This window comes from Podarcis cretensis (assembly GCF_951804945.1).
Source record: "Podarcis cretensis genome assembly, chromosome: 2".
NCBI lineage: Eukaryota > Metazoa > Chordata > Lepidosauria > Squamata > Lacertidae > Podarcis > Podarcis cretensis.
In genome coordinates this window covers 26,667,805-26,686,562 of record NC_137171.1, presented here as the reverse complement: position 1 = coordinate 26,686,562, position 18,758 = coordinate 26,667,805, and the positions used below count along the sequence as shown (strand labels likewise).

Below are 18,758 nucleotides of genomic sequence, written 5' to 3'. Positions count from 1 at the left end.
TTATTGCGTAAGTTATTAGGAAAAAGGGACGCAGGTGGCGCTGTGGGTTTAACCACAGAGCCTAGGGCCTGCTGATCAGAAGTTTGAATCTCCACGATGGGGTGAGCTCCCGTTGCTCGGTCCCTGCTCCTGCCAACCTAGCAGTTCGAAAGCACATCAAAGTGCCAGTAGATAAATAGGTACCGCTCTGGCGGGAAGGTAAATGGCGTTTCTGTGCACTGCTCTGGTTCTCCAGAAGTGACTTAGTCATGTTGGCCACATGACCTGGAAGCTGTACACCGGCTCCCTCGGCCAATAAAGCGAGATGAGTGCCGTAACCCCAGAGTCGGTCACGACTGGACCTAATAGTCAGGGGTCCCTTTACCTTTAAGTTATTAGGGAGTAGAGTCTGTTTCAACAGATGAAGCTCATAGACTCATAGAGTTGGAAGGGACTCTGAGAATCAGCTAGTCCAACCCCAGGAATATGCAGCTGCCCCATACGGGGATCGAACCTGCAACCTTGCCATTATCAGCACCACACCCTAACCAACTGAGCCACCCAGGCAGATGTGCTTGTTACGTGGTTACAGAGAGGAAAATGGGGTAGGAGGGTCACATGGCAAGAAGTAAAACCTCTGATGGTACATTTAAATTCAAGCTTGAATGTATGAAAAATAAGGACAGTGGCAATTTTTAACCGTTACTGGCAATGTAAGTCAGCAGTGTTTTAACATGGCTGGGAATTTCGGGCTTGTCGCTCTGCAAGCAATAGCTAGCCGTTGTCACTTGGTGGCAGTATTGCTCCACTGCTGGAGCAGCTGTTTTGTACTTGACTGTGTTGCTTGGGCACTCGTCTATGCAGTCCCATGGTATCTAGGGCACTCATTCATTGTTCTTCTTGTGCAATTGGCAGAACATTCTTCGGCTGAAATAAGCAAGCTTTTGGTAAGACTGCAGCTTCTTCGTTTTCTTTTTGAAGCGCTCAGCTGGGAACTTCCAATACTATTTTATGTAGGTTGGCCTCTTCCCAGCATTCAGAACAGATTATGTGCATTGTAAAAAAAAGGGGGGGGAAGGAGGGGGGGGGAGAAGATTGCGAGTCTTTTAGGGCTAGGCACCCATTCTGGTTTTGTGCCTGGCTAAGAACATGCTACAGGAAAATCTCTCCCATTCCCTAATTCTTTGTTTTCCAATAAAGGCAGACGTACACACATAGACATATGTTCCCTCTTTGGACTATGTGACTCTAATATCTCCTGAATCTACTCCTTTCTAACCCCAATCTTCAACTTTATACCCATCCGCAGACTATTACAAGACTGATAAGGCAAGGAAATAAACATGACCCCCCCCCCCCCCGACAAAGTTGCCAGTCACTTACTGCAAAAAGGTGCTGCCTTCTTCCACTTACCTACTGAAATAAATCCTAAACATGCTTGTCAATGGGGTATCCTGCTATGAAATCTTGATGGTGAGAACTGAGTGCTGCGAAGGAGGGAATGAATCAGGCCCAGGGAGTCTTTTCCAAGCAAATGCAGACTTTTAAGTCCTGCAGAATCTTTTGCAGCCTGGACCATAGCTGTCGACGTTTCCCTTTTTTAAAGGGAAATTCCCTTATTCTGAATAGGATTCCTCGCAAGAAAAGGGGAAAGTTGACAGCTATGGCCTGGACTAATCGGCAGAGAATGTGGTGGCAGTATTGGAACTGGAGCTTTGCAGACTCCAGAATGCCAGAAATGTCGCTTTCCCCAAGCTCATTAAGGATTGGCGCAGAAAGGGGTTGAGGAGGTTGGCTGTCACCTTGATTAGAAAAGAGTGAATTGCAGGCTTTTTTTCCTGGAAAAATAGGTGCAGAAAAGAGTGAACTGGAGGTTTTTTTCCCTGGAAAAATAGGTGCTGGTACTCGCCATGAAGTTGTTGCAGTACGTGTCACACTTTTAAAGCAAAATAAGAGGTGCCGGTACTGTGTAGCCTTGAGTATGCCCCCCCCCCGCAAAAAAAAGCACTGGGAAAACTTGCATTTCCCCCTCTTTCTCCAGTTTTCTTGAAAAGGGGCTGCTTGTTGAACTAAGGCTGAGAAGCCACTTTTCCTAGAGAGATAATTTGTGCTGTTTGAAGATATAAACTGCATAAATCTATTCAAGTTAAAACACAAGTCTTCCTACTGCTTTGTAAATCAGCTTTATTATATCTGGTGTGCTCTGACCTGTAGCATGACCATGTCATAAAAGGTGGAATTCTCATGGGGGTCTGCCCATCCTTTTGAGTTAGGTAAAAAGGTAAGGTAAAGGACCCCTCGACGGTTAAATCCAGTCAAAGGGGACTATGGGGTTGCAGCGCTCATCTTGTTTTCAGGCTGAGGGAGCTGGTGTTTGTCTGCAGACAGCTTTCCAGGTCATGTGGCCAGCATGACTAAACTGCCAGAGCACACAGAAATGCCCTTTACCATCCCGCTGCAGCAGTACCTATTTATCTACTTGCACTGGCGTGCTTTTGAACTGCTAGGTTGACAGGAGCTGGGACAGAGCAACGGGAGCTCACGCTGTCACAGGGATTCGAACCGTTGACCTTCCGATCAGCAAGCCCAAGAGGCTCAATGGTTTAGACCACAGCGTCCAAAGTCATTTAGCCATCCGTCGTGTCCAATTAGAGATGTCACATCTCTCCGGTCGAGGAAGCCAGTGAAAACTTGCCTAGCGTGTGAGTTTACCTCTAGCGTCAATATGAGCTTGCATAATAAAAATGTCTGCTTTACCTACTTTAATAATAATAATAATAATAATAATAATAATAATAATAATTATTTATTATTTATACCCTGCCCATCTGGCTGGGTTTCCCCAGCCACTCTGGGCGGCTTCCAACTGAATATTAAAAACAGTACAGCATCAGACATTAAAAACTCCCCTAAAGAGGGCTGCCTTCAGTTGCCTTTTAAAAGTAAAATAGTTGTTTATTGCTTTGACATCTGCTGGGAGGGCGTTCCACAGGGCGGGCGCCACTACCAAGAAGGCCCTCTGTCTGGTTCCCTGTAACCTCACTTCTCGCAATGAGGGAACCGCCAGAAGGCCCTTGGCGCTGGATCTCAGTGTCCAGGCTGAACGATGGGGGTGGAGACGCTCCTTCAGGTATACTTTCCTATGGCATTGTTTGTTAAGTACAGTGCTTTCATATCTCACCTGCTTTCCATCATGGAAATCGAGGCAGCTTAAATGGGGTTTCCAGGTAGTCTCCTGCCAGGCATTGATCAGACCCAGACCTGGTTAATTTCAAGTAAGGTCACTGCATCATGTCACCTCCAAGCCAGGTCATGCCCCGTGGCCTTTTGGAAAGCCTGACATCTTTACTTCTGTACTTTGACAAGATGAGAATGTATGGTGTCTGCATTTTAGGAAGAATGTTTCCCTCCCAGATCTTTCAAACCATCTTCCTAGACCTTGTGGCAGTAGCTCCCAGTGCCTGGATCAGGGTACATAATAGTGTGCCATGACAAAATTGCAAGGAAGTCCTCTTACCTGTCGCATCTTGGCTCTGGCCTTGCATACTTCCTAGGGGCTAAGCTGATGTTTTCTCCTAAAGCTTTGCTGTTCCATTAACAGGTGATGGGTGGCTTTGGGGCAATTGGAGAGGGTGAAATGGGGGTTTGAGTGAGCACAGCATTCCTTTTAGCAACTGGCGACCACCATCTTTCCCAGGCAATGTTTACTACTGGGTTGCTATTTAAATCTAATATGGCTATCAATACTAAAACCACCATCACCACAAATACGGATAAATTCATAATAATAATAATAACAATAATAATTATAATACCCCACCCTCCCCAGCCAAGACTGGGCTCAGGGTGGCTAACACCAGATATAAAAACAATTGATTAAAATACAACTTAAAAACAAGATTAAAATACAACATTAAAATGCAGCCTCATTTCAGCAAAAACTAAATCAAAAACTTTTGGAGGATGAAATTGTCAAATCTTCACCAAGGCAAACTATCCAGACTGGTCCTGCATGGGCCAGAAAAAAGCCAGGGAAGTCCCCAAATAGGAGTTCCATCACAGAAGAAGAAAAGAAAAAGAAAAGAGGGGAAGGGAATCAAGTTGATTCCAAGCCAAAGGCCAGGCGGAACAACTCTGTCTTACAGGCCCTGCGGCAAGAAATCAGACCGTGCAGAGCCCTGGTCTCATGAGACAGAGCGTTCCACCAGGCCGGGGCCAGTGTTGAAAAGGCCCTGGCTCTGGTTGAGGCTAATCTGACTTCCTTAGGGCCCAGGACCTCTAGGGTGTTGCTATTTATGGACCTTAAGGTCATCGTGGGGCATACCGGGAGAGGCAGTCCCATGTTAGCAGTGTAAGAAACTCAGATATATAAGCTAGTCACCAAATGGCTCCTTAAACCAGGTTTACAGTCGCGAAAACGGAATATCTGGTTGCCATTTTGGGGTCAGGCAGCTCAAGAGTTGTATTTCTCAATTCAGCTTTTTAGTTCCTGAAATTCGTTCTGGTTGTGCAAGTAAAATATCACAAATAGAACTCTACAATTTGTGTTGTTAGTGTGTGAAAGCAGGCAAGAGCCAAGGATCCCCAGGCATGCACCTCCAGATGGTGGAGACGTCAGGCACCAGGCCATCTTCACTTGGTCACAAATGGCTGATAGGCGCAAAATGCACCTGCCGAATTTTGAACGCTGATTGTTAGTGGTTCTTCCTCCATTGTCAGAGGCACTATGCCTCTGAATGCCAGTTTCTGGGAATTGCAGATGGGCCGACTTCTCCCATGCTCATGTCCTAAGCCCATAGGTATCCTTATGGCTACGTTTTTCATCATGTAGCAACATCCCGAGGGCAATTGTAGGTGACAGAAGATGGTGGCCCCCAGCCTGCAGTCAGAGAGCCATTGTTTCAGCTGTGCTGGGAGAAGTGCGACATCAGCAAAACAAGCGGCAATAAATTAAGGTGACCTTGGGAGCACAGCACAGCCCTCTATTTCTCTGCTCAACCCCAAGCCCTCACACCAAAACTGCACCATAAAGCAAATGCTAGTACTTTTGTAACAGAGAGCCAAAATACAGTGGTACCTTGAGTTACAGAAGCTTCAGGTTACAGACTCCGCTAACCCAGAAATAGTACCTCGGGTTAAGAACTTTGCTTCAGGATGAGAACAGAAATCATGCTCTGGCGGCACTGCAGCAGTGGGAGGCCTCATTACCTAAAGTGGTACCTCAGGTTGAGAGCAGTTTCAGGTTAAGAACGGACCTCCGGAACAAATTAAGTTCTTAACCCGAGGTACCACTGTTAATGTATTATCATTATCATTATTACTCAAAGGCACGTTGCCTTGGATGTATACTCAGTTTTCTTCCTTCGAAGTGAGCCAATTTGAATTAAATATTGGGGTGAGGGGCACAGATAAGCCTGGCCCCACATAATCAATCACAAGATGCAAGCGCACCATTTGAATGGCAATGCCTATGAACTCTGGGAGGGGGCTGGCCCCCTCAAATATTTTATTAGTGGGGCCAAGGGGACCTCAGCCCCTAGGAGTGGTTCCTATGCTTCCTTCCAATTAAGTTATGTAGAGCATCGTTCTTGGGTAGAAACAGTAGTGTAAGGAATGTGCCTTCATTATTCCTTTCAGCTATTCCCCCCCTCCTTCTCCCTTAATATATATTTTTTTAATCAGCTGAAGTGTCCACAAACAAAAGAGGAGGCCAGATCTGATATAATCTAAGGCAAAATATCCAGGGTGTTTCTAATCAAAAGAGATTTTCTTCTCCTCCTTTTTAAAAAAACAACCCACCCCCAGCAACTTTCTCTAGAAGAACAAACAGGAGCCGTTACCACTTCCTCTCAAGTCGTAAACAAAACCAGAAGAAACCTTGCCAAGAGACTTTCCCTTCTGATTGTTTGAGCTTTCAGGCTCTGATTGGTATTTTCCAAGCAGCCAGGGCTCAGGCTGTTGAGTTTCGGGAACAAGTTGTAATACTTACAGCTCGTGCAAAACTTCTTCTCTGCACTACTTTATCTTTGCTTAAAAAAAATAAGAAAATCAGAAGGCTTGAATCTTAACTCCTTGGGGATGTGTGTGCATGTGTGTGTTTAGCATCTGGATTTCCAGTAATTTACTTCATGCCTGAACGTCTTATCTTCCATCTTTGCTCTCAGAGTTTCAGTTAAAAGTCTCTGGGCTTGAATGATGATCTGTGCTGTGCTTTCGCTTCAGACTCTTTCGGCCAAAGCATCCTGACCCCGGCCTTCCCCAGCTCTGAAATCCTGTCACTCCCTCCTGCCATTCTTTGAACGGGTCTCCATCATAATTCTAAAAAAATTGATTGACACCCCAGTGCACGCTCTTCAGACTGTTTGCAGCAGCAAAGGCCCCTACCAGCAGCCCAGCCACTTATAAACAAGGCATGGGACCCATTCAGGAGACAGATATTACTTTTTGGGGTGTGTTTGTTTGTGATCACTGTTTTCAGGAAAGAGCTTGTTGCTGGATTGTTCTGTGACCTATGCGTTCTGAACTTTAATAATGCAAGTTTGCTTTCTTCCCTAGCTGTTGATTTTGAACTTCACCAGCTGAAACAGTACAGGTAGAATATTTCCTGTCAAATATTTGCGCATTTAGGTTAGTGTCCAGAAACAGTTGATCCACTTTCTGCTGAATATCAGCCTCAAACATTTGCTGTCTGTCTGCAGACTCCTTTTGAGGGGTATGTCTTCACATAGTTCAAATGTTAATATGAGAATGGGAAAGACAGAGTAGGACCAGTATTTGAAATTCGCCAGGCGCATTTTGCACCTGTCCATCGGCCTTTTGCGACCAAGTGAAGATGCCTGGGTGCTAGGATCTTGTCTGACGTCTCCACCATCTTGGCTGCATGCCTGGGGATCCTTGGATCTTGACTGCTTTCACACACTAACAACACAAACTGTAGAGTTTCTATTTGTGATCTTTTACTTGCAAAACCAGAACAAATCTCAGGAACCAAAAAGCTGAATTGAGAAATACAACTTTCGAGCCGTCTGACTCCAAAATGGCAACTAGATATTCCATTTTGGCGACTGTAAACCTGGTTTAAGGAGCCATTTGGTGACTAGCTGATATATCTGAGTTTCTAAAACTGAGTAGGACCTAGGGCTGTGCAATAAGTCGCCATACCACTGAATACCGGTATTGAAATAACATTGTGATAAGTGTTTCAACAAGGCAATATACTGGTGAACAAAAGGTGGACACTTAACAGCTTGGGGTGGGAGGTAGTTCAGCTGAACTGATAGTTACAGATACTTTGCAGATAATTTGCTGGCATGGTGTCTCCATCTTTGTTTGCTCTCTCCCTCCTCCCTACTAACAGATAAGAAATGACATAAGCTGGCAAACTCTTTCATCTTCACCGGTATCTTTCCACTTAGAGCTCAGCTAATTACGCAGAGCCTTCTAGCAATCCAGGAGGAACGCCCCATTAAAGACAATCAAAAGTCCAGCGGCAAAGTAAAGAAAGAAGGTAAACTAATAACTGGAAAGCACTTCTTTCTTTTAGGAAAAAAGAGAGGGAAGAGTTTTGAGTTTTTATTTTTTATTTTCTGGTGGTGTTCCTGTTGTTGGTTCCCCCTAAATAGCTTTCCTCCATATTTAAAAGGGGGTTTTCTTATTTAAAGAAGATTATCTTTTTGTTTGCTTGCCCTCCCTCCCTTTGATAAAAAGGGAGAGATTGGTGGGATGAGGGCTTTTTTTTGGGGGGGGTGGCGGCTTTTGTTTGTGTGTGTGTGTGGGGGGGGGGGGTGAATAGAGGGGAGAAGATTTAGCTGGCTGCATTATGCCAAAATGGGAGGTTGGGTACTATGTGAGAATGATGGGGAGGGTGTTTTTCAGTAAGCAGTGCAAGCATATGCATGTCTACTCACAAGCAAGCCCTACTGAATTCAATGTGGCATACTCCCAGGAAAGTAGAAGTAAATTTAGTTGAACTAAGTGAGGCTTATGCATGCACAGATTCCACTTAGATCTTTGAGTGGGGAAGCAGATGGAACTTGACTAGTAAATCACTTAAACTACTCTTAAATTAGTTGAAAATATATTAGATGTATTATATGGAAGTTAATTTAATACAGTGGTAGGTAAAGGTAAAGGGACCCCTGACCATTAGGTCCAGTCGTGGCCGACTCTGGGGTTGCAGCGCTCATCTCGCTTCTGGAGAACCAGAGCAGTGCACGGAAACGCCGTTTAACTTCCCGCTGGAGTGGTACCTATTTATCTACTTGCACTTTGATGTGCTTTCGACTGCTAGGTTGGCAGGAGCAGGCACCGAGTAACGGGAGCTCACCCTATCGTGGGGATTTGAACTACCGACCTTCTGATCGCAAGTCCTAGGCTCTGTGATTTAACCCACAGTGCCACCCGTGTCCCATAATACAGTGGTACCTTGGGTTAAGAACTTAATTTGTTCTGGAGGTCCGTTCTTAACCTGAAACCGTTCTTAACTTGAGGTACCACTTTAGCTAATGGGGCCTCCTGCTGCCGCAGTGCGATTTCTGTTCTCATCCTGAAGCAAAGTTCTTAACCTGAGGTACTATTTCTGGGTTAGCGGAGTCTTTAACCAGAAGCGTCTGTAACCTGAAGCATCTGTAACCTGAGGTACCACTGTATTTTTATTAAAGCTACTAGTTCTTTACATTTTAAGGCACTCCACTGCCACAGGGAGCCTTGCCAAGGCCCTCAGCTGCTGCGAGGAAGCATGGCGCATCCTCCGCCACCATGGGGAGGTATGGCGGGACTCTCTGCCGCCACGGAGGCCCTCTGTTGCTCCCCACCGTGGGGAGGAGAAAGAAGTTCAAGCCTCCACATGCTGGACATACCTATTGGTACACGTAAAGTAGGCTGCTGAGTATTGAGTAGCCAAACCCAGTTAGTTCACTGCACCTGTGTCACTCTGTGCCATCTTTGGTGATGGCTGAAGCTGATCACCTCCTTAAAGTGGAGAACTGACAGGCCATAGGCAGTAGCTCTGGCAGTTTTGGGTCCGTGTATCTTAGGCTTGTGGAACCTCTGTCCATACGGATGTTGAACTGCAACTCCCAGCATCCCCAGCAAGAGTGGCCAATGGTGAGGGATGATGAGAATTGTGGTTCAGCACCATCTGGATGGCTATCTACACCTGCTGTATATAGGATATAGGGATATATGTGTTTGAATGCCTCCTGGCACACACATTGAAACGCACCCCAGCATGCACAAAACTTGAATGTCAGGGAGTTGGCCTGTAGCTCAGCCTTCTCTCTGATACCTTTGCATGTTCAAGGAGGCTTTTCACATACGTGGATTTGAATGCAAAACTCCTCACATTTTTGAAGTCCCATGTACAGTGAGTACCATGCACAGTGGTTTCGGTATATGCTTTACAGCAGCATTTAAATATGCCACACAGAGACCAAAGAACGATTGATGTCAACTACCAACACATTGGTGTCTTGTGCTTCCCCCTACAGTGGTACCTCGTGTTACAGATGCTTCAGGTTACATACGCTTCAGGTTACAGACTCCACTAACCCAGAAACAGTACCTCGGGTTAAGAACTTTGCTTCAGGATGAGAACGGAAATCATGCTCCGGTGGTGCGGTGGCAGTGGGAGGCCCCATTAGCTAAAGTGGTGATTCAGGTTAAGAACAGTTTCAAGTTAAGAACAGACCTCCGGAATGAATTAAGTACCACTGTACTTTTGTTCCAAACAATTTCCTGCACTCATGGTTCCAACCACTTGGCAATAATTCCTTTCTACAACGAGTCTTATGGCCCCTGCCTGTGGGAAAAACGGGGGGGGGGGGACATATTTTTTTTGCATTGGACACTTATCATTGCAGATGCTGCTGCTATCTCCTCTTTTCACCCTGATCAGATCCTGAACCGAGAAACCAAGCCAGAGAGTGTGGGCTTTAATTAACTAGTTCGTTGCTACGTCCGCGAGTCAGTTCCGATTCTTCTTGTTATTTCAGCTGAAGTTTGAGGGGCGTTTCTTGGGGGAGCAGAGCAATCCCTGCGCCACATGTGCATAGATTGTTGAGGAAGGAAAAGGAAAAAGGTGCTGGGAGGCATGTTCCCACATCACTTCTGGGCCTGGGATTTTCATTTTGTTTTTTAAATGTGCAACATTGTTGTTTCTGTTCTTACATCATGTACCAAAGATTATGAAATCGCCCAACGATAACAAATAATCGCAGGGCAGAGAGTAGGCGGCAGCGGCTGAGAGGGAAGGGAAGGGAAGGGAAAACTCACGTCGGCTCCAAGGAACTTGGCTTGATCTGCAAGCGCTTGCCCCTTGTCGGCTGCTGTTGTTCAACTGGGTGAAGGGTAGGGCTGGCACAATCACAGGCTCAAACAAAAACCCACTCTGGAGCATTCAGGTCACAACTACAAGTTGCTGTAGGCCTGCCATGGCTTGGATGTTAGGCTTGAGAATCTGAAAGTGTTCCTGGTTAAGGAGGCTGCAATTCGAAGGTGATGCCTAAAGGTAAAGTTAAAGGTACCCCTGCCCATACGGGCCAGTCTTGACAGACTCTGGGGTTGTGCACCCATCTCACTTAAGAGGCCAGGGGCCAGCGCTGTCCGGAGACACTTCCGGGTCACGTGGCCAGCGTGACATCGCTGCTCTGGCGAGCCAGAGCCGCACACGGAAACGCCGTTTACCTTCCCGCTGGTAAGCGGTCCCTATTTATCTACTTGCACCCGGAGGTGCTTTCAAACTGCTAGGTTGGCAGGCGCTGGGACCGAGCAGCGGGAGCGCACCCTGCCGCAGGGATTCGAACCGCCGACCTTTCGATCGGCAAGTCCTAGGCGCTGAGGCTTTAACCCACAGCGCCACCTGCGTCCCTAGGTGATGCCTAGCCAGCTTTAAATAAATCAGGCTCTCTGCCTCCCCCCACTTGCCCCCAATACAGTGGTACCTCGGGTTACATACGCTTCAGGTTACAGACGCTTCAGGTTACAGACTCTGCTAACCCAGAAATAGTACCTTGGGTTAAGAACTTTGCTTCAGGTCAGGATGAGAACAGAAATTGCGCGGTGGCAGCGGGAGGCCCCATTAGCTAAAGTGGTACCTCAGGTTAAGAACAGTTTCAGGTTAAGAATGGACCTCCGGAACGAATTAAGTTCTTAACCCGAGGTACCACTGTATCAACCTCGATGCAAGCAAATGGGCACCTTAGTGCACTGGGATGGATGTCAGTGTTGATGAACGCCTGCATAAAAGCAACTGCCCAAAGTCACGTCCCTTTAATTTCAATTGAATTAGTCCGGAATGAACTGTTTATGAATATGGAAAGCAGTGTTTTTAAACCCCCTTTTAATGAAAAGCCTCGATATCTTTCCTGCTCTTCCCAGGGCAGTTGTGACTCTGTTGCCCAGTGTCCTGTATTGATGACCCATGGGCTGAATTGCTGCCTTACATTGTGCAAGAATATATTTGTGAGTGACTCTGGTTTTGACTCTCAGAATGGGATGTGGGATGTTAGTCAAGCAGTTTGCAGTCAGTAGTTTTATATTGTTTATCTGAAGGAGCGTCTCCACCCCCATCGTTCTACCCGGACACTGAGGTCCAGCACTGAGGGCCTTCTGGTGGTTCCCTCACTTTGAGAAGCTAAGCTACAGAGAACCAGGCAGAGGGCCGTCTCAGTAGAGGCGCCCGCCCTGTGGAACGCCCTCCCATCAGATGCCAAAGAGATAAACAACTATCTGACATTTAGAAGACATCTGAAGGCAGCCCTGTTTAGGGAAGTTTTTAATGTTTGATGCATTACTGTATTTTAATATTTGGTTGGAAGCCGCACAGAGTGGGCGGGGTATAAATAATACATTATTATTATTATTATTATTATTATTATTATTATTATTAGCCAATGGCCACCTTTTCCTCTTTTGTAATACAGCTGGATTCATTGTAACAGCACCCATTCTTGGTGCAACCATCGAAAAAACACCTTGATAACAAAATGCTCTGCTTTGCATCCCCCCCCCCCCGTTGGAAAATCCATATCTGTTCATGGGCATCATTCTGCCTAAGCCTGCATCTGCAACTTTGAAGCCAACATCTTTTGAATATCGGTTGCAGGAAACCGCAGAAGGGGAGATAGTGATATGTTTATACCCCAGCTGTTTTAAAACTACTCCAGGGAGCTCGAAGTTCAGAGAACATAGGAAACTGCTTTATTCAAAGTAAAATATTGGTCCATCTGTTGGACCAGTAAATAGCTATTTACTGTCTGCACTGACTGGCAGTAGCTCTCCGGGGTGTCAGACAGGAGCCTTTCCTAGCTGTACCTGGAAATGCCAGGGACGGAAACGGGCTTTCTGAATGCCTGGCACCTGCTCTCCTGGAAGATCAATAATGGCGGGCAACTCTCCTGGCAAGACAGCTTGCCTCCCACACCAGTCCTTCTCCTGCCATATGTAGCTGTGAGAAAGCATTTGACCTATTCCAGGGCGCACTCTTAGTTCTTATTTCATTTTATTTCAGTCCGACATACAGAAAGCAAACAGCCCACAGGTGGGATGCATACTCAAGTTGTGGACACACTTTACCGTTAGAAACACGCTCATTCCCTCAAAGATTTCCGGGCACTGTGGTTTACCCTTCGCAGAGTTACAAGTCCCAGCGACCCTTAACAAACGACAGTGCGTCTTCTTCTATGTGTCCCCGTGTCAGTTTCATACATTGACCACTAATAATGAAATATATGTTGTAGATATTTCCCCACATATATTATGCTATTTTTGTGATATACATATGGCATGAGAAAACTTTGTATCCAGTCATACCTCATGTTACATTTGCTTCATGATACGTTTTTTCAGGTTGCGCCCTGGAAGTACTGGAAAGGGTTACTTCTGGGTTTCGCCGCTCGCGCATGCACAGACGCACAAAATGGTGTCACGCGCATGCGCAGAAGCAGCGAATCGCAACTCGCACGTGCGCAGATGCGCCACTGCGGGTTGCGCTCTTTTCATGTTGCGAACGGGCCTCCGGAATGGAACCCGTTCTCAACCAGAGGTACCACTGTATTTATTTGTATAATTTGTATTTCTGTTTATAAAACCCAATACCCCCCCCCAACGACAGAGCGCAGAATTTTATTTTATTTTTTTGGCGGGAAAGAAATGTGCCTCAAATGTGCTTTAAAGATATAGTGCGTGTACAGCCTTAAGCTGCTTGCCCGGCCTTGTTGAAGGCAAAGCCTTCTCTGTAGGTGGGTGCCTGGGCATCACACTGCAGTTGAGTATTCTCAGCCTCCTTTTACAGAGAGCAATCCCTCCTTCTCAAAGATGGTTTTCTGGCAAGCCCGCCTTATCCTGAGGGGTTTAAAAAGAATCTTTTCCTGCTGCAAAATGATTAAATCTGACAAGCTATAAATCCTGCCTTCAATTGAGAGGCTGGAGGAAGGAGGAAAATGAAGCCCAACAACTGTTTGAAAACAAAGTTTGAGGTGAATTTATGGCCAAGTTAAAAAGCAAGGCTACCTTCCACCCCTTATCTATAGTAAAACATGTCTTTTCAAAGTGAACTATGCAGAGGAGAGCTCGTAAAGCAAAAGGGTGGCTTTTGAAAGGGGAGGGAGGGTGAATGTGAGAATGTAACTCATGAGGTAAAAAGAGGTTGAGAATACTTAACTACAGTGTGATGCCCGTTGAAAATAGGGACGTCCGATCAGAAGATTGAGGGCACAAGGAGAAGCGGACAACAGAGGACGAGATGGTTGGACAGTGTTCTTAAAGCTACTAACATGAGTTTGATCAATCTATGGGAGGCAGTGGAAGACAGGAGTGCCTGGCGTGCTCTGGTCCATAGGGTCACGAAGAGTCGGACATGACTAAACGACCAAATAACATCAACAAAAGGAAAAGCAGGCTATTCTGGGATCAAATCAGAAACCGGCACAGCTTCTGTAAATCTGAGACTGTCCCTGGAAAATAGGAACACGTGGAGCGCTTGAAATATTAGTGATTTCTCTATTGTGGTTGTTTGAGAGAGGTTTGGAAAGGAAGAGTCTCACTTTCTTTTATAAAATGGTGGGGATGCCAGGGCACTTCAGATATTGTTGGGCACTAACACTCATCACCCTTGACCACTGGCCATGCTATCTGGGACCGATGAGAGTTGGAGTCAAAGAACATCTGGAGAGCCACCTGGTTCCCCACTGTTTGTGAACCAATAGTCACAGATATGTGCCTTGAACCACTTCATCTCGGCAGATAAAATCTCAGCTGGACCCTTCGGGTGCTCTTATCTCTTATCTTTTTCGGGAGTGCAGCAAAAGAGCAATTAAACCGGGGAGAGGCCAGGAGCGCCCGCGCAAATCTCTTACAGAACTCCTTTAGAATAAGGTGAATTATCCTGCACTTAACAGACAAGCAAGAGATGGGGCTTTTCAGGGCTGTTAACACACTGCATTTGTTTCTGCCAGTTTGCCTTTGTCGCTGACCACCTAGTGTTAAAACTTCTGCTGAATTAGTTCTATGCAGACTTTGTGTTTACACAACACTGGGCTGTCCAGCACCGAAAGGACTATTGGCAAAGGTTGATAGCATCCTCCTCTCCTCTCTACCCCCGCTCCCGGCCGTTCTGTTGGTGAGGAGGCTGCCACCCACACAGATCAGCTGCGATGGAGCATTGTGCAAAAACTTAGGGAGAAATAGCCCATCCTCAACCTCGGTTGAACGTGCAGTGACCATCACATGCACACAATCACTTTTCTGGACCAGGCAAGTGAATCAAAGGCACTCGGGAAGGGGCAAAGCCAGACACATCTTCACATCTTCTTGCATCACCTCTTACGCTCAGGACCTCTTGCGCTGTAGAAATCATCATCACCATCATTTTATTTGTATGCTGCCTTCCCACAGTTACAACAGTGCTCAAGGCGGCTTACTGTATGAAAATATTTACATAGTTACAGACATCATCATCATCATTTTTATTTGTATGCCACCTTTCCTGAAAGATCTTCATTGGCTCCCAGTACGTTTTCGAGCACAATTCAAAGTGTTGGTGCTGACCTTTAAAGCCCTAAATGGCCTCGGTCCAGTATACCTGAAGGAGCGTCTCCACCTCCATCGTTCTGCCCTGACACTGAGGTCCAGCACCGAGGGCCTTCTGGCGGTTCCCTCACTGCGAGAAGCAAAGCTACAGGGAACCAGGCAGAGGGCCTTCTCAATAGTGGCGTCCGCCCTGTGGAACGCCTTCCCACCAGATGTCAAAGAGAACAACAACTACCAGACTTTTAGAAGACATCTGAAGGCAGCCCTGTTTAGGGAAGCTTTTAATGTTTAATAGGTTATTGTATTTTAATATTCTGTTGGAAGCCGCCCAAAGTGGCTGGAGAGACCCAGCCAGATGGGCGGGGTATAAATAATATATTATTATTATTATTATTATTATTATTATTATTATTATTATTATTATTTCCACAGTTAAAAAACAATGCTCAAGGCGGCTTACAACATAACAAGATTTACATAATTACAAAAGTTAAAAATAATAAATAAACCACATCAAAAAATACACAACCAAATAGGAAACAATTTCCACATAAATCAAAATCTTAAACTAGGAATACATAGCAAAGTAGTCATATAAAAGAAATAAAACACATCAAAACTACATAACCGAACTGAAAAATTATCCACATGAAAATAAAGATACAAAAAATTAATTTCAACAACAGCAAAAACTCCCAACTTTCCCCCAAATACCCCAGTCCTTGCTGGGCAATCTGCAGCAGCAGTTCTTATGGAGCCTGTCAGGCCCTGCCCTAGGCCAGGTGGAGGGAGGCAGGATCAGGGCCCTCAGGCTCCCAGCAGGTCAGACTTCTCTGGGCAGCATCATCAGCAGTTCCTTCTGGGCTTAGCAGTAGTTCTTCTAAATAACTGGAGGGTTTTTAAAGGCTCAATTACTCAGTTATGGGCATAGCGTAGCTGCTCTTCCTCTGTATCATTCTGCATCCCTGTGCTACTCTGGTCACCGCCGAATTTTCAGACGACATGAAGAAAGTCACATTAGCCTCGTGACTGAGCGAAAGGGAGAGGGTTAGCCTGATTCAGTGGCTGAAAATAAGAAAAAGAAAGAAAGAAAGAAAGAAAGAAAGAAAGAAAGAAAGAAAGAAAGAAAGAAAGAAAGAAAAGTGAACTGGGCTCTTCTCCCCTGTCCCCATTGTAGCCAGGCAACTAAGTCTTTCCCCTCTACTATTCGGTTTCTGTCGGCCTTTGCCAACCTGTGCTTTGAGCTGTTTTGGAGTGCAACCCACGCCAGCCCAAGGGATGATGGGAGCTGTAGTCTAGCAACATGTGGCAGGCATCAGGCTCCTCACCCCTGGGTTAACCTCCCCTGCCTGTGCACTGTGATTCTTCCGTAGGGTTGCCTGGTCAGGAGCACCCAGACTCCAAGATTCTGACACCCAAATCTGAGACCTAGGGGCAACTCCTGGTGATGCCCAGGGGAAGGCCTCTGGTGCTGTCATGGCGGCAAGCCCTGAAGACGGAGGTAAATTGGAAGAGGGGAGCAGAGACGGTCAGGGCACGCTCCCATGTCTGTGCCATAATTTGCAATGAGTTCCTGCCGGGCTGAAGCTTGTAAGCTGCGTGCACAGTCTTTTTTTCTTTCCCTTTTCTTGGATTATTTTTAATTAAAGATTTTCTCGTGTTACAAAACAAACAAACAAGGAAAAGTACGCACAGCGTCTCCACTTTCACTTCACAGAGTCTTTTTCACAGTTCGTTTACATTCGGTATGAGACGCTGTTGTCATAGGCATTGTGCGATTGGGGAAAATGAGAGGGGAGGGAGAGAAATAGGGGGATAACCATCTTTTGTTCTGTTATGTACTATTTGTGCATAGTTTTTGTGTCAGCAGCACTGACATGGGTAGGTTCTAGATCAGCAGTTCTCAACCTGTGGGTTCCCAGATGTTGTTGGACTACAACTCCCATCATCCCTGAGCTCTGGCCTTGCTAGCTAGGGGTGATGGGAGTTGTAGTTCAACAACATTTGGGGACCCACAGGTCGAGAAAGGCTGTCATAGATAGATATATAGATAGATGACAGATAGATAGATAGATGATAGATAGGTAGGCACTTTGAGAGATTGGAGGGTCCAGAGCTTGGTTGATTGCAGTATGGTTTGTTTGTATTCGTGAGGTGGGTGGGGGGTTGTTGGGTCAGATTAGCCATATTAATTCATATGCTGTTGGGAGGGGGTGGATAGGTCCTTGTCATGGAGATGCACAGTTGTTGTTGTTGTTGAAGCTACCTGGAGGTTCAAGTCCTCCACTTCCTTCCTGGAGAGGGCCAGGCAAACGTGGAGACGCCAGGTCAGACCTGGATATATGGCAACCCTATTCTTCTGCCCTGCTGTTTTAAAAGTAGAAATGACCACATGATTCCAACCTACACATTTTTAATATAATCTCACATAGAGTGGTACCACGGGTTACAGACGCTTCAGGTTACAGACTCTGCTAACCTAGAAATAGTACCTCAGGTTAAGAACTTTGCTTCAAGATGAGAGCAGAAATCTCCTGGCGACAGTGGGAGGCCCCATTAGCTAAAGTGGTGCCTCAGGTTAGGAACAGTTTCAGGTTAAGAACAGACCTCCAGAACGAGTTAAGTTCTTAACCCGAGGTACCACTGTATCTATAAACTGTGTTAAGATGACAGCACTACTTTTTGTCCTTTTTATATATATACAAAAGCGGCATTAGTGACGTTACAAATGACATGCACAGTTTGGCTGGATTTACAAAAAGGCAGCTCTTGAATACAGAAATTCTCTTCTTGCTTGTGTACAAAATTAACCAGATTAAATCCTACAAGGGGGGCTTGCCAAAAGTAGATTTATGGTGGAGCCTGCCTGTAAGGCTCAGGGAAAGCAGTGTTTCCTTCTTATTCGCCCTGGCAGAAACTCCCCTTGAGGCAGGCCTCTCTTATCCCTTTCTTGTAACTGAGGTTGAAGGAATTTGCCCAAAGCTGAATGGTGAGTTGGGATTTTGCATCTAGGTCAATCCAAAATCTTTCCCACCGAGCGAAACTGAAGCCACCTCCCCAAATGTCCTGACGATGGCAGATAACGAAAGAAGGTCATGCTGCCCTGTGCAGTGCAACACTTGGCATTCAAAGCTGAGGGATGGGTGTTGTGGGTGGGGCCCTGGCCACCATCGTGGAGCTGGAGAAGGAAGGTCGCCCAAATGAAGGTGCAAAATTCCAAGGCATCTGAGCAGAGGCTTCTGGGACAAACATATTCAGTGACCATCTCCATGTGCAGACACCTGGAGGCTTCTCCTTAGCTTTATGAGTTGGCTGCACCTGCATTGCCCTGGCTTCACCTACCGCCCGCTTTGTAGTGGCAGCAGATAGAAACACTATCTACCTTGACAATCCCCCAGTGATGGCAGCAGGGCCGTCCTTAGCAGATGCTGTGCTGGGGTGCAAATATCCGCCCAGCGCCCCCAAATTACCACGGATAGTGGGGGGAGCGTGCGAAGCTGCACACTGCCAGCCATGTGGGGGGTGCAACTCTCCCCCATGCAGGAGAGTAATCCCCGCAGAGGCTTGGGAGGGAAGCTGTGCGCAGGCCAGCCATATGGTTGGCGGGGCTCAGCTTTCATCCTAAGCCTCTGCAGAGATTGTTCTCCTCCCACGGAGGCTTGGGAAGGAAGCTGCACGCCCGCCAGCCATATGGTTGGCGGGACGCAGCTGGCGGGCGTGCCAGGAAAGGGGAGGCCGCTGGCAAAGCCACA

The 18,758-nt window shown here is 46.3% G+C and overlaps 1 long non-coding RNA gene across 1 annotated transcript in view; it reads left to right on the top strand.

Moving 5' to 3' along the window:
* LOC307210127 overlaps window positions 1–18,758 on the top strand; it is a 106,282-nt gene that overhangs the window by 28,728 nt on the left and 58,796 nt on the right. The window lies entirely within an intron of this gene.